Source organism: Pan troglodytes, chromosome 12, assembly GCF_028858775.2.
Source record: "Pan troglodytes isolate AG18354 chromosome 12, NHGRI_mPanTro3-v2.0_pri, whole genome shotgun sequence".
NCBI lineage: Eukaryota > Metazoa > Chordata > Mammalia > Primates > Hominidae > Pan > Pan troglodytes.
In genome coordinates this window covers 79,245,871-79,263,260 of record NC_072410.2, presented here as the reverse complement: position 1 = coordinate 79,263,260, position 17,390 = coordinate 79,245,871, and the positions used below count along the sequence as shown (strand labels likewise).

The 17,390-nt window shown below is 36.9% G+C and overlaps 1 protein-coding gene across 7 annotated transcripts in view; it reads right to left on the bottom strand.

Moving 5' to 3' along the window:
* THADA (THADA armadillo repeat containing) overlaps window positions 1-17,390 on the bottom strand; it is a 362,434-nt gene that overhangs the window by 233,689 nt on the left and 111,355 nt on the right. The window lies entirely within an intron of this gene.

Sequence of the window (17,390 nt, the reverse complement as noted above, 5' to 3'; positions counted from 1 at the left end):
GATGTGATTAAACACCACGGGGATGCTGCTTGGCAGAACTTTGTTACTTTAAGAAATACTGTATATTATTTAACAAGAAAAAAAACCTTTCATGTAGTGCAAAAATAACTGAGCTAGAAGTTATAACTGAATTTGAACACTAGCTCTGCTTCACGCTAGATATGAAATGATGTAGCAAATAAATAACCCAAATTCCAAGTGTGCCATTTAGAAAAGGGACAATAATACTTACTTACTGAGTATCACTACCAGGAATACAGGACATAGTGTGTAAAAGCCCTTTGTAGCACTTAAGGTTCGTATACTGATGCTACTACCATCATGAACGATACGATGGAATAATGTTTACCTACCCACACAGCAAATATTTAGGACTGATTACTATGTATTTCTATTTTTATTTCCCTGTGGGTAAACTGGTCCAAATAATTGGAAAAGTTTTCACATCTGCAGAGACTTCTCCTGAAAGTTGAGAAAATTTCTACTAAATTGAACCAATCAAACTACATCTGTTTTGAGGCTCACAGTATAAACTGGTAAATAAGAAAAATAATTGACTATTAATTTTAAAAAGCTTGACAACAGTCTTAAAAATTTCAACAAAATTATGACTACCACAACTGACTAAACTATCTACACTGTAGAGACTGTCTACACTCTTCTGTCACTAATGGAATCTTATATAATATAGCCAGTGCTCTCAGCCCTACAAACTATGAACAGCTCAGTAGATAAATCTCAATAAGCCTCCACATCAAACAGACTGGAAGAAATCAAAAGACCGCTGAGCTAAGCCAGACCAGGCTGATATTTTGGTTTATTGGTTAACTGTTATGCTTGGAAAGGCCTAAAGCTTAATTGCAAGGCTTGAGGTGTAAGTAAAAAATGCCTGACTTAAGTAAAAATACTGATCATAGCATCTGTCACTAGTTAAAATATGTGGAGATCTTTATCCAGGGTATTTTTTGTTGTTTATATTTTAAATAAATGAAAATAGCCAGTCACACGGTGACTAAACATGAATCATTGTTTCAGCTTTTTGAGAATGCTTGGTGTAAATTAGGGAGTAACGCTGTTGTTAATCCAAGTCATGTGAAAGTTAAAAAGGGGAAAAATCTGGTTTAGTTTATGACTTCTTGTGGTATTAACCATAGGTTTTTGCACAAATATTAATGAATACAACGCTTTGAAACACTATATGGAAAAGTGAAATCCGGTGGTGTTATTTGGATCTTTTTACCATTTTCTACTGAATAACTAACTCCATTTGGCTGAATAAGCAACAAAATTAAATATTTTTTAAAGGCCCTAAGAGAAAGTTCTCCAATAAAGGGTCAGTAAAGCTTTTAGTAAAAGACTGAAAATGAGGTCCTCCTCACTGCATTGCCCTCATTTTCACTGCTACCAAAGCTACTCAATTATACTCACTGCTACCAAAGCTGCTCAATTATACTCAATCAGCATTTACACAGCGCTTTAGGATGGGCAAAAAATTTAAAATACAATCCCCCACCACCTTAAGAATTTGGTATCTGAGGGCATATAACAATTCACAAGAAACAATACCACCGCAAGAAAGAGATGGCATACAGAATCTGGGGCACATCAGGAAGGGTCCTAAGGAAAGGAAGACCAAGTGCTGGGACGACCATTACCACATTTATTCCTCACAACTCTAGAAGCAGATACTATTACCATCCCCATTTTATGATTGACCCTGAGATGAAGAAACTGAGGCCCGGCGGACTAAAATAACTTGCTCAAAGTCAGAGCCAAAAGTTAAGTCTAGGTCTGCCTATCTCAAGATGCATTTTTAAAGCAACATCATTGCCTACCTACTATATTAGGCAGATCCTAAATAAGGCACTGGGATACAAGGGAGTATGAGCCCCGGACCCTGTCCTCAAGCAAGTCGGTCAGGTCAGGGAAAATTTCCAAGAGGAAAAAAGCTTTGGGTTGAACCCAAAGGATGGGGGAAATCAGCATACTGTAAGCAAAAGAGGAGGGATAGGCACTGTAGGAGTAGAAAAAGCATGAACAAAAGCATCAAAAGGAAAAGCCTGACAAGTTCAAGGGAACAATAGGGAGATTGGCTTGATTAGAGTGTGTTTATTTGTTGGGGTGGGAGAAGTTAGCCAGCAGGGGCTTAATAAATATTTGTGGGTTTGAATAACAGCAGATAAGGTGAAAAGGGCAGGTCCAACTTACAGAGGGCCTTGAAAGCTAAGCCGAAGAAAATACAATTAACCAACAAATAATGTGGACAAACCTGAAATCTCACTAGTAATAAAAACAATGCAAACTGAAAAAAACACGGAAATTTCCCCCTCACATTCCCTTAAATGAACATTAAAAAAAATAATTATTCTCACTACTAGGAAGACTATACATAACTGGTAAATTTGTAAACTGATATAATCTTATTTTTTAAAAAGCTTGGTTATTAGTTTCATTGAATGTTTATATTCTTTAACCCAGCATTTTCGCTGCTGATAATTTATCCCCTCAAAAAATCAAAAAAAACATGCCTCTCTCTGCATAAGAGAATATTCCCTGCATCACTTTTTATAATGTGGAAAATTAGATGGAATGTAATGCTCAATGATAAGTAGGTGGTTAAAACAAAAAAAGTTTCTTAGAAAGTGTTTTAAAAACGAAAAGGACCAATTAGATGGGTATGACTTTAGACTGTAGGCAACAGAAAGCTAATAAAAATTCCTGAGTAGGAAGGTGACATGGGAAAAAAATGTTTTTCAAGAAATCCCACAAGGGCTGGGTGTGGCTCACGCCTGCAATCTTAGCACTATGGAAGGCTGAGGCAGGCAGATCACTTGAGCTCAGGAGTTTGAGGCCAGCGTGGGCAACATGACGAAACCCCATCTCTAAAAATAACACAAAAATTAGCCAGGTGGGGTGGCACACCTGTAGCCCCAACTACTTGGGGGCTGAGGCAAGAGAACTGCTTGAACCCAGGAGGTCGAGGCAGCAGTGGGCTGAGATTGCCCCACTGCACTTCACTCTGGGTGACACGGTGAGACCTTGTCTCAAAAAAAAAAAAAAGAAAAAAGAAAAAGAAAAGAAATCTGACAATATGTAATTAGAGTCTGAGGCCAGTTATAACCTTTGACACATAAATTACACCTAGGAGAATCTATCTGTAGGAAATAACCCTACACATTAAAACATTTTATACGTAAAGATGCTCACCATACCATTACTAATAATATTAAAAACTAGGGGGGAAACGAAATGTTTAATAGTAGTAGAATTATCAAGTAAACTACGATTTGTCCATTATAAGGAATGTTACTTAAGCACCTCTTAGAAGATGAATGATTATATAACTACACGAAAAATGCCTCCTATAAGCGAAAAAGGGAGGATACAAAACTGTGTGTATATAATAATTAGTAATATACCTTATAAAAACTGAACACTCACGACTGAGAAAATGACAGGAAAATGCATCAAAATGCTAACAAAAATTGTATTTGAGTGACAAGAATAAGACTCTAACTTTTTCATATTCTCCATTATTTTAAATAAGCATATACTACTTTCAACATAAAAAGAGGGAACAAAAGTGAAATAGATAGAGGCAACAAGACCTAGCCTAGACCACAGCATAATCCATTCATCCACCTGGCTTTGGAAGACTCCGCAGTTTCACTAGACTTAGCTAACCTGTAAAATCAGCAGTGAACTGGTAGCAAGGAAGAGATAATCTCAGTTGAAGAATATTTGTTTTGAATATAAGGAAACAGAGCTCATCTATGGGATGGGTAGTGATAATGGGGAGGACCTGAGGGACAAAAGACTGACCGTAGTAAGAAAAAATAAATGTAGGAAAAGAGTTGGAGTCTATAGGCCTACTGAAAACATACAAGTGTTTTTCTTCAATTCACACTTGGACTCAGGTCTCTAAAGGTCCATGGTTCTCCTAAGTAAATATATCAAAAATTACAAATTTCAGGGGAACAGAGAATATTGCTAAATACTCATTTACTGTCACCCCCCAAAATAAAAATACTGACAGTTATATCACAGAGTATCTCTGATTATAAAGAATACACACCTGGCTGGGCATGGTGGCTCACATCTATAATCCCAGCACTTTGGGAGACCGAGGCAGGAGGATCACTTGAGCCCAGGACTTTGAGACCAGCCTGGGCAATGTAGTGAGACTCTCTCTCTACAAAAAATTTTAAAAATTCGCTAGGCAGGGTGGTGCATATCTGTAGTCCCAGTTACTCAGCGGCGGGGCTGAGGTGGGAGGATCACTTGAGCCTGGGAAGTCAAGACTGCAGTGACCTATGACTGTGCTACTGCACTCCAGCCTAGGTGACAAAACAAGACTCTGTCCCAAAAAGCAAAATAAAGTAATATAAAGAGTACATATCTAAAATTGGTAAGTTTCTCTGAGAAGTAGGGAAACCTCTTGTAAACAGCAAACACAACTCCAAGCATTTCCTAATATATAGGCTAAAACATATACATCATAGACAGAACATGTAACAGTAATCAAACACTTACTTCTTGAGTTATACTAGAATAATACTATAACATTTGGTTCCTAATTAATGATTGTTCCCTCTTCTTCGTTTTTATCACTATTGTCACTTCACAATAAGACTTACCTGTTCTGTAATGATTTTGTGCCTGTTGGTTTTTGTTTTGTTTCATTTCCAGCACACTGTATGCTCCCTAAGAATAAGTTGCTCTCATGCCTTCCTAAGGCCTGCACTAAGTCTGGCATACAGTTGATCCTTAATACATAATGAAGATATTAGATCATGCACACAAACCCACTCAAGACTAAGATAAATGAACCAAGAAACATGTTTCCTTTTGCTATTTTGATTAAAGAAATTCTACAAAGAGTGATATTATACACAAGGCCCTGAAAAACCATTAAACTTCGATTTAACAGGGATTGGGGGAAGAAAAGTTTCCAGAGAAAGAAACCTCCATAAAAAATGCCATGGATGTCATGGAATTTGATCTTCATGGGACAGCCAACCAGTTTGGCAGTGCATGACAACACAATTTTGAAGGTAGCCAAGGCTGAAAACAGAAAGGATAAAAACAGGCAAGTATTTAAGTATGATATCTCCAGGTATGGAAAGGCCACAACTTATAGTCATATGGCAATTGAAATACATTTTTCCAAAGACATAAATGCTATAAATGGTGGCACTGCAGACAGCCCACAGAAATTACTTCACCATTGAAACACTACACTTTTGCAACAATTAAAAATTGAAACCTATGCTACTATAATATTGATAACTAATCAAAACAAGAGAATCATTGAAAGAACCTCTTTTATTTCCTTGAAGTGTTTGACGCTAAACGGAAAGTTGGCTTAATTAAAGCATGAAAGAGATGGAGATGATGACCTGGTGCTAGGTTTCTGGGGAAAACCGGGCACTTGTCACTCTTAAAGGCCAGTGACAATGTGTTTTTAGTACATATAACTTCATTTCCAAATACAGCCACCTGTCACTTAACAACAGGGATATGTTCTCAGAAGTGTGTCATTAGACAATTGCATTATAGTGTAAACATCATAGAGTATACTTATAAAACCCTACATGGTATAACCCATTACATAGCTAGGCTATATGGTATAGCCTATTATTCCTATGCTACAAACCTGTACAACATGTTATTGTACTAAATACTGTAGGCAATACTAACACAGTAAGTATATGTGTATCTAAACATACTAAGCATAGAAAAAGAATAAAATATGCTATAAGAGATAAAAAAAAAATGGCACACCTGTCTAGGGCAGTTACCACGAATGGAGCCTGCAGGACTGGAAGTTGTTCTGGGGTGAGTCAGAGTGAGTGGTGAGTGAACATGAAGGCCTAGAACACTGCTGTACACTACTGGAGACTTTATAAACACTGTATCCTAAGGCTACACTAAATTGATTTAAAAATTTTTTTCCTTCTATAGTAAATTAATCTTAGCTTACTGTAACTTTTACTTTATAAACTTAAAATTTTTAACTTTTTGATCTTTTGTAACAAAGGTTAAAACACATTATTCAGCTGTACAAAAACATTTCCTTTCTTTATACACTTATTCTATAAGCTTTTCCTATTTTTAAAATTTATTATCTTACTTTTTAAACTTGTTTGTTAAAAAGAAAACATGAACATTAGCCTAGGCCTACACAAGGTCAAGATCATCAATATCCCACCTCTACATTCTGTCGCACTGAAAGGTCATCAGGAGCAATAACAAGCATGGAGCTGTTGTCTCCTATGAGAACGATACCCTCTTCTGGATAACCCCGAAGGACCCGCCCGAGCCAGTTTTACAGTTAACTTTTTTTTTAATAAGTAGGAGTACACTCTAAAATAACAATAAAAGATATATTATAGTAAATACATAAACCAGTAACATCATCGTTTTTTATCAAGTATCACATTATGGTACATAATCGTACATGTTAGGCTTTTTTTTTTGAGACGGAGTCTCACTCTCACCCAGGCTGGAGTGCAGTGGCGCGATCTTGGCTCACCACAACCTCTGCCTCCTGGGCTCAAGCGATTCTCCTGCCTCAGCCTCCCGAGTAGCTGGGATTACAGGCGCCCGCCACCACACCCAGCTAATTTTTGTATTTTTAGTAGAGACGAGGTTTCACCATGTTGGCCAGGCTGGTCTCAGACTCCTGACCTCAGGTGATCCATCTGCCTCGGCCTCCCAGATTACAGGGATTACAGGTGTGAGCCACCGCGCCCGGCCCATGCTTGACTTTTATACAACTGACAGCACAGCAGAGGTAGGTTTTACACCAGCATCACCACAAACATGCGACTAACACATTGTGCTGAGACATCATAGGGGATAGGAATTTTTCAGCTCCACTATAATCTTATGGAACCATCGTCATGTATGTGGTCTGTCATTGACTGAAATGTTATGTGGGGCATGACTGTACAGGTAGGAGAGGCATATCATCAATACTGCTCTGTGTTTGTAAACTATGACCTGAATCACTTAAGTGTCATATGGGTAGAGCAAAAGAAGGAAGAAAGATACAGAAATAGATGACATTTTCTCACCTTAATGGAAGAAGAATTAAAGAGATGGGAATGAGGAAGGGGTTTAAAGAGGATGTGTGTTTTAAGAGTGTGAGAAAGAGCTCTGTTCTAGGTACAATTACACAGTGAAGCTGAAGTGAGGAAATGGGAGGAGTGTAACATGCAGGCTCTTCCCCTGAGAGAGAGGAAAGGAGTTCACAGAGTACTGACAGCTTTCCACTTTGTTTCAGAGTTACGTTTACAGCCGAGTTCAAGTGTTATCTCTCCTCCTCCACTCTTCCCCAAAGATTTCGACCATATTTTATAAATGTCTGTACTCCCCTTAGTACTCAGATCCTTGAACCTTGCAAACGTCTGTGCTGAATGAATGATGAAGAAAAAAAATGTTGAATCACCTAAACAGGACACTAACCATAGAAAATGGAACCAGCGGCATAAGAAGGCTTTGCTTATAGGGGGCAAAAGAAGAAATCAAGTGAATTGAAGGAGGGAAGTATGCAATTGACCATTTATATGTATCTAAATCAACTTCAGGTATTCAGAATTTGAGTGATCATAGAGATAAATAAAAGAAAGATGAAGATGTCTGAAGAGTATTAGATGCTTCTAGAATTGTGTTTATAGAGTGGAAAATTCTAGCCCTCCAAGATTTAGTAACCTGTTTCTTTCTCAAGAGAAGTTAGTCTGACCCCGTCTTCTACTAAGCCTGAGCGGTCTGCCCTGACCCAGATCGCCTCATGGACCACTTCTATAGAGGCAGTATATGCTGAAAAAAACATTTAGAGTTTAGAGGTCAGAAAAGAAAGAAACCTAGCAGACAGAGAAAGAGAGATTGTTCAGCACAACTGACCTAAGTTGAGTTCACAGACCAAGAAGTTACATCAAAACACTTGGTTCATAAATAAAAATAATTAATAATTCCAACAAATTTAGAAAGACGGCTGGGCATGGTGGCTCACACCTGTAATCCTATCACTTTGGGAGGCTGAGGTGGGTGGATCACTTGAGCTCAGGAATTTGAGACCAGCCTGGGCAAATGGCGAAACCCGGTCTCTACAAAAAATACAAAAATTAGCCAGGCATGGTGTCACGCACGTGTAGCCCCAGCTACTTGGGAGGTTGAGGCGGCGGGAGGATGGCTTGAGCCCAGCAGGCAGAGGTTGCAGTGAGCCAAGGTTGTGCCACTGCACTCCAGCCTGGGCGACAGAGCTAGGCCCTGTCTCAAAAAAAAAAAAAAAAAAAAAAAAAAACCTAGAAAGACTATTTGACTTCACATTATTTGGCCTTACAAGAAGAAAATCAATGTGATAATATAGAGGTGAAATTCGAAAGTGAATTAGAGTTTATATTAAAAAACAATGTTAACATTCTGTTAGCTTGTTAGAGATTAGCTCTGAACCAGGGAGACATTTCATATTGCAGAATAGCATTTTCTTGGTTAGGAACTGATTACATTCTACTCAGAATCTCTATTTTAACGTTCTACAAAACTTTGTAAAGTCATGTGTAAAGACACAGACTTTGTTCCTGGGTGAGATTTTTATAATGTAAGCTGCTTACAGGAATGAATTTTATGGAATCATATATCTAGACACTTGTACTACTTCACAACTTTTAATAATTACATAAAGAAAATACATAAAAGAAAAACATATTTTCCTATTAAGCTAAAATACTACATACATAGTCTTAAGTCACTGTTCTTAACACAAACATTTTCAGAGCTTTTCAGATAGCCTAGAAGAATGTAGTAGCACACATGATTAGTTGCCTAATCAATATTTATTCCTCTATCTCATCCTTCTTCTTAACAGAACTGATTTTGGTTGAGTATTCACCCTTCTGAGTAGTCACGTGCTTCGGGGAGGACCAGCACCAACCCCAGACCCAACTGATGAATCCTATTAGTCTAATTATGGTGGATCTATTTCCCTCACCAGGGATAAGCTGGGGCATGCTAAGATGTTAACTCTGGCCAACAAGATATGAAGAAAAGTGTGTAGAGTGTGGAGGTGGGAACATGGGAACATAAACAAGAGGAAATGCTGTTGCTCTTAAAAAGAAACAGAAATGCACAAGGCCACTGGGTATTGTGCCTAGACACTGCAGTGTCTGGATATGATGGCTGGAACTGAAGCCATCTTGCAACCATGAAGGAAGCTTGCCTGGGGCTCATGGCATCACATCAAGGATGGCACAGCAGAAACATGAAGGGAAATCGGAGTCTCTGATGATGTTTTCAACCTCAAAAGAATCAATCCTCTTTAAAATTTCCTGGTTATATATGGGATAGTAAGTTGTCTGTATTTAAATTTTGATTTGGGTTTACTGTTATTTGCAGCCAAAAGCATTCTAGCTGCATAAGTCTGAATTATTTCAAGCCTCTGGGTAAATGTTAACAGACGGTGCTATTACTGTGGGGATTAGGAATGACAACAACAGAGTATGCTCCTTAATTTACTAGCAAGACTGTATTTCAAAGCTGGTTACTATGTTATGTCGTTCTCCCTGTCGGCACTCTTCACCCACCCCACAAACAGATACATATATCACAGTCATGCAAGTTAGGTACTAATCTTGCTGATCAGTTCACCAACTGTATTATAGGCACTGTCTTCCCCATACTAATGGTCAAATCATTGGGAAAATGGAAATTATGTTCTTCTGACAAAATATTAGAAGATTCTAACCTAGAATATAAAGTTCATTCTCTCAAAGAGGCATTTTGGTTATTATAGAATTTTTAAAGGTCTACAATTATGAAATTTTCCTAGATTCAAATGTATTGACTACCTACTATATGTAGGACGCTATTTTACATTTTTATCTGACAATGTGGGATAATTTACAGTGTATTTAGCTGTAACTAAAACTAATCCTTTCTGTTGCTGCCAAGATATATCTCAAATATATATGTCTTTCTCACAGTAGATATATCTACTGCTCCTAATAATCAGAAATATGCCTTTCACCTGCCTTAATCAGTATCCCGACAGCAGTATTCCCCAAACTGTTGGATGGAAAAAAAATGGCAATATATGTTCTTTGAGAGAGAGAGAGAGAGAGAGAGAGAAGGGAAGAGAGAGAATCTCCATGGTCAAATAATTTAGGGAAATGCTCATACTGCATGCTATATCCCACTCTTGATGATTCTTAAAACACATAGCACAGGTCTGAGAAACCTGTCATTATTTAATTCAGCATTTCTAGTCAGTGAATAACAGAAAAATCTATTTTTCACTAAACATCTCTTAATTTCTTGAGAAAACTAGTATTCGTTAAAACATAGGACATATATTCCCCGTTAACATAGCTGCTACTCAGTTTAGAAGTGGCACACAAACACTAAACACAGAAATAATCACACCAAATTGTAACCAGGCTTTAAAATCTACAGAGAGAGCTACTTATTCATGAGCAACTCCCTTTCAAGGCCTTGCATCACATTCTCCATGCCCACCAGCCAGTGGTACAGAATGCAATCACTTCTCAAATAATTCCTAAAGCAATTGTTTTATCACAGAATACTCTGATACAAAGACTTCTAAATGAATCCTAATGTTCTGTAAAATTCAAACTAGTCTCCTGACATGTCTGTTTTCCACACTCACTGATAGTCTCAGAACCTACTACAGTGCCTATGCAGACTAAGTGACCATGAATCCTTGCTCCAGGAATGAATGACTGAATGAACACTTCCATCATGTCCTCTCTTTCCTCATCTGATTCATCTTTTAATTTTCTTAGACATGTACAATGTGTGTTCCAACTTCTACATCTCTGTTTATGTTACATGATCCCATATGCAACACCCTCTTCTCTACCTATTGAAATCCTGACCATCCTTTCAAGTCCGGATTCAACCCAGACTGCTACATGGAGAATGGCCTCATCCTCCTCTGACCTCTTATCCCCTGACAGTCAGTGCCAGAGAGTTTGATACTCACATTTCCTAAACTAGTTTCCATGTTGGTCTTAACTCTCAATAAATGGTAAACTCCTTGAAATCTCAGACGTGTTATAAACTACTTTTGTACATACCAGGATGCCAAGGTCCATAAGGAGTATTCAATGAAAAAATTAAGAGTATATTTTATTTAAAAGTTCAATGTATAACAACAATAGCTGGAAATTCCTGAGATTTCCAAACCGTACATTACTCAAATCAGTAGTTACAAGGACCAAGTTCTGAATAAAGAAATATTATCCAAGTTCTAAAGAAACTGTTCCCTCTGGCTTTAACCTCTTAGACTCCATTTTCTCATTTGGAAAATAGCTCAGTGGTATTTCTCTACAGGTATTGAAGGGGCAAGAAATACTGCTTGTAAACCCCCTGATAAATGAAGACTTTATCTCATACTCCTGGAAGCAATCCTGACGTCTTAAATTATGTAATCCTGGTATTACATTATATTAGTCTGGCCCATATAAAATGTAAGCTACAAAAATACCAAAGCTAAGAAAAAATATTTACTCATGCTTTTACTAAGATGCAGAAAGAGGATACATGCATTGCCAAAATTCCATAGAACATGCTCAAACTAAAGCAACAATGCCTTAGTTATTAAAGAAGACAATGGCCTGAAGCAGTACTTAGAAATAAAGATTCCTTGGTCCACGTAAGAGTCAATATTTAAGAACACAATGACTAATTCCCACTTCAAGTTCATGAAAACATTTCTTTTGAAGAACTTCTTTTCAGTTAAAAACTTTATTTGTGGTTCTCCTACCTGTAATCTATGAACCTAAGAACGAACAAAAACTTGAAACATGAAACTCTCTAACAGGCCAAAGTGTCAGTATAGACTTAATTCTGACTTTAGGAACATCTCAACCAGGGTTACACAAAACTTGTACTTTACCTCTCAGTCTCCAAAAATACTCATTTATCTACTCTGCCTAAAGAGTAGATAAATGATTGAATGTTAATTCTACAAACAACTCTGGAAAATGCATGAATGACACTCCAGACTATACCAAAACACTAGAGCTATTAACTTACTTTCAAATCATTAATATTTATAATCTTATGATAATTAAAGCACCTCTTTGAGAAAATTAACTTCATATTTTAAATCAGAATCATCTGAATCCAAACTAGTATTATTGTTGCTAACAGAAACTTCATTTCTAAATAATTGACTGATTTTTTAAAATGTTTTAGTTGAGCTTATTGTGAACTAAAAATAACCATTAAATTCTATCACCAGCACTAGCTCTGTGACCTTGCACAAATTGCTTAACTTTTCTGCACCTCAATTTTCAGATCTGCAAAATGAGAATGAGACTGGATGACTTCCTAGGTCCTCTCAAAGATAAAAACAAATAATAATAATGGTTATTAGTATCATTTTAATTAAAGATATCAATGAAAGACATAAGCACACACTCTAGAGAAAGTTAAGTCTAGAGAAATCATAAGAATTATCATAAGCCTCAAAATCCTCTATCAGTAGCACCAAACTATTATCAAACATAAGAGTTTTATAGAGATAAATGTTTAAAAAAAAAAGTTAATTTCTTGCTAGCAACACTGATATCCTTATTGGGGTAATTTCATTCATTCTCTACTTTCTAACCAGAAAACTAAGATTTCTACCTTCATAGTTTTACGACATTCCCGGTTGACATTAGAAACCTTGAGCCTTGCTCCTCCCTCACCTCTGTCTACATGAGAACAGCGAGGGGCTCATTGAGGTAAATAACATTCATGCACCAAAAAGTACACATCCTTATTGTCTTTTACCATCCAGATAAAGAATCTTAAAGTCAACCCAAAACAAAATTCTCCTTTGGTTTACTCCTACCTTTCCTGCTAAAATCAACCTACTATGTGGGAGATTTGAGATTATTGGTCAACATTCAGACTTTGGGTGAAGTGGCTAATTTCCCAAAGAGTCCGACAAAATAAAATCTAAAGCCAACTCCAAAAAGGTGACACCCTGCCCATGAGGGAATCCGTTGTTTGGTGTGTAACAGCATGTGCTCTACAGATGGAACTCGCTTTGTGTTCCAGTTCTGCCACTTTCTGGCTGTATGGCCACAGGCAAGTAGCTAAACCTCATGAGCCTTAGGTCCCTGTTCTGTGAAATGAGGATGATACTGCCTACCTCGCAGAGCTGCGATCTCGGCTAAGTTAGACATGTATAAAGGGTCTGGCATGGCCCACGCACTAAAGAAATGTTACCTTCCTTCACAACTTCTCCTGTCCTTCTACACAACTGAACAGAGACTCCACCACCACAGATAACTGCCATATTCTTCATCAGACTTGGAGTCCCCTAGGGCAGAGAGTATTTCTGATTTATCTTTGGATCCCAGTAACTAGCAAAGGGCCTGGCCCAGAGTAAAAACATAATAAATGCTTGTTCAGTGGAGAAAATTAGAACTGTTTGGGTTTGAGGATGTTAATATTACCCTGGCCGCTCACGCCTATAATCCCAGCACTTTGGGAGGCTGAGGCAGGCGATCACAAGGTCAGGAGTTCAAGACTAATCTGGCCAATGTAGTGAAACCCCATTTCTACTAAAAAAAAAAATTTCAAAACATTAGCCAGGTGTGGTAGTGTGCACCTGTAATCCCAGCTACTCGGGAGGCTGAGGCAGGAGAATTGCGTGAACCCGGGAGGCAGAGGTTGCAGTGAGTTGAGATCCTGCCATTCAACTCCAGCCCAGGCAACAGTGCGAGACTCTGTCTTGGGGGGAAAAAAAAAAAAAAAGAAAAAAAAATTACCCCGGCCACAGTCAAAAGAAAATTCTGTTTTTCAATTTGGCCAAATAGGGCTTGCTACAAGTTACTATGTAGTTCGAAGCAAATAAGCTATTCTGAATTCTAATAATTACATTCTCTAAAATATGAAAACCCAATTGCCCTGCAGCTTTCAATTTTAGTTTTGAGAATTCAATTCTTTCCCAAACAATAGAGTGGGTAACCACAGAAACTTGTGGAATCTCTTTTCCTAGAAAACATGAAGAACAGGAGAGAAGCCAGTCTGTCTGGAAATTGCTTCAAAATCTCTCTATAAGCACGATGCTGGACTGGATTAGATGCCCCTTGAAGGATCCTTCCAGACCTACACCACTAAAATGCTAAGAAAAATAACTAAAATAATTCTCTATCACTTATACCCTGGAAAATAAAATAAATACAATTTAACATCTCCCAACATAGTCACTAGAAACAATTTTACTTGGATCATCCCATGATTTTAGAAACACATTTTCTTCTTAAATTGTACTAAATTATCCTAAGCTATTAATTTGAATATGAGCTCTCTTTAATAAGACAGAATAGAGATTGTCCTTAACACAGTAAACAAAACTATTATTTTGTTCCTCTTTCAATCTACCTGTTTCCATGTACCCCAAATCTACTCATTTCCCAATGCCTTGTAAAAAATACTACTTCCCCCCAACATATACTCCACTCAATTCTACCATTTATAAATTTCTAATGTGTTCATCACTCACATCACATTGTACAGGTGATTTTTATATGGTGTCTCCTATTTGTATCTGACTCACATGTAACAATTTTTGTCTTCCTAACTGAACTGTAAACTCCTTGAGTAAGATCCAAGTTTTATATTCTTCATGTACTCCCCTATTATGTTAATACTGAGTTCATGATAAGTGCTTTCAAATTCTCATTGGCTCACTGATTTAAGGTGGAGAGTGTGCAAAAGCTAGACAATGCTATACATTAAGCACCTGTATGAAGCTTTGGCAAAGCACACTCCAAGAAGTCAAAAATAAACCTTTTCTGATTGCTACATATTGACATGTATCATTTAGCTGGGACTCACAGCTGAAAGTTAATACACACAGGGGCTAAAAGGAAAGACCTAGAGCTAAGCGCCATATTAGTTTAGCTCCTGTCCTATAAGAAATGAGGAGCTATGAAGGTGAGCTCACTCACATGGAGATGGAGGCTATTTTAGAAAACATGCATATTGCACAGGTTGCAGAGCTTTGCTGGTTCTGATTTTACATAAAATCAGTTCTTCATTCTGTCAGGCCAAGTCAGTCAGGCAGCAATAAACAGAAAGGAAAAGAGCTTTAAAAATTAAAATGTAATAATATTATTTTAAAAGCACAAGTGAAACTTGTGTTTTCTCATTCTTTAAAACCCAAAAAACATATCTAAAATAAGACTAATGGGTGCAAAAATTCAGTCATTACAGGTACACTCTACACACTTACAAAGGATCCTCTGCTCCCTTCTTTATATATGAAACAGGAACTTCTTGTCTCTACTATGCGACAGGGACTGTTCTACGGCACTGGGAATACATCATTTTACCAAACTTACAATTCCAGTAACATTATGTAAAGCCTTACTTTAGTATTTTAAAAAAAGAAAAGACCTCAGGAATATTCCAAACCTTATTTTACAGAGAAGAAAACCAAAGCCCAGAGAGGTTGGCTATTTTGTCTCAGTTGATTATAGTGGTTATATTGTAACAAACGCAGGAGTAGAAACCAGATTTCTTATTTCTCCTCTAGTAACAAAATTTACTTATTCATTAGGCAATTATTCCTATATGCCTTCTATATGCCAGATACTATGCTAGACTCTAGGTACCCAAGAATGGTTAAGATACTGACCTTGTCCTCAAAAAGCACGGTCTTAAGAGCAAGACAATCAGATGAGTACAATCACAGAAGTGGTAACAGAAAGAAAAACCAAACTATATCTCTAATTGCCTAGGACTTCCAATATTTTAAAGAAAATGAACTTCTAATAGTTTGTTTTATCCTCACAACAGCCCTAGGAGTAGACAGCACAGATCTTATTATTCCTGGTATATAGATGGAGAAACTGAAGTGCAAAGTGGATAAGGGGGCCTATTAAGGTCATCTCCAGTGGCAGCAAAATGCCTAGAAACCAGGTTTGTTTACTCCAAGTTAGACCTTTATTTCCCATTAGATGGAAAAAGCAGATGTTCTTTTTATGTCCAGTTCCCTCTGACCAAGAACACACATTTCCAAATTGCGAGAAGGACAATCTGTGGTTGTGAAAGGAAACAACTGACTTGTGAGGTGTGTCACCGGCTGAGGTTAGTTATCCGGTGGATAAGTAACCAACCAAGATATCATTATTACTAGCCTTCTTAAAGTGCCCATTACGTACCCAGAACAGATGAAAAAGGTCCTTCCTTCAGAAAGTTAATATTGGAAGGAACGGGCATATAAACATTTAAACTAAAAGTGACATAATTAAACAAACTAAAACTAAAAGAACCATCACAAGCAACTGCAAATTTAAGACACTAAAGGTTTTGCAAAGCAAACCTAATGGGAGCTGCCAAGAAATATATCTTCATGGGTTAAACAGGGAACAGAAGCCTTGTACACATAATGGTCCATATCGATCTTCAGATTACTAAAATTAAAAGCTCTCACATTCTTCACAGTTAAAAACTTCTCATTCCTATTTCCTTTTTTCTAGAAATCTTATATATTTTGTAATCTTTCCTATCCAAGAGGAATAAATTTATAATGGAGGTTTCCATCATTGTAACTTTGGCAAAAAATTAAAATTGTATGGTATCACTGCCCTATTCTTCCTCCCTCAGATACAACCTAAATGAGGTTTTCTCATTTTCTGATCATTTTCTCCTATACATAGTAAAATGTATATATATTTATATATACATTCAAGAATCACTTCATAAAAAACAAAAAAAAATTTTCTTCAAGTTCAGTTTTAAACATTAATTTTACTTGTTTGATGACTTAATATCACATTTCATTTATACCAGTATTTATCAAGGCCTTATAACATGACCCAACTGTTTTAAACTGTAGCACACTGGAGAATTATTAACAAAATAGACAAAGCTAAGGGGAAACAAATATTAGTGATTTCAAGTTAGTGACAGGAAGAATTTCTTTAAGAACAGGCTAAAAAATAAAAATTATAATCATCCCTCCACAAGAGTAATGTTTTATTTATTTAAAAAATACTCAGTTAAAAAAAAAATTAAAAAGCTCTCTGGTATTGCCTGAACATGCTCAAGGGATTTATACTTACAGCCAGTTACCTTCCTTTTAAATATCTGGTGAATGTTACAGGGTGACAAGAAGCAATTTAAATGATAATTCGGAAATACCATAGTAGGTTTCATTAGAATTATCACTAGTACATCACAAAATGATTTCATATTTTTTTAATTCCTAAGATTTAGTTCCATCACACAAAAATGCATTTCAATAAACATTAGCTTAAAACTTAAATATGAAGCATAATGACTTTTTTAGGTAAGAAGGGAATAGGGCTTTGAATATAACTCTAGATCCTCAAGAGAAAGACCACTGGGCCAAACTGGAT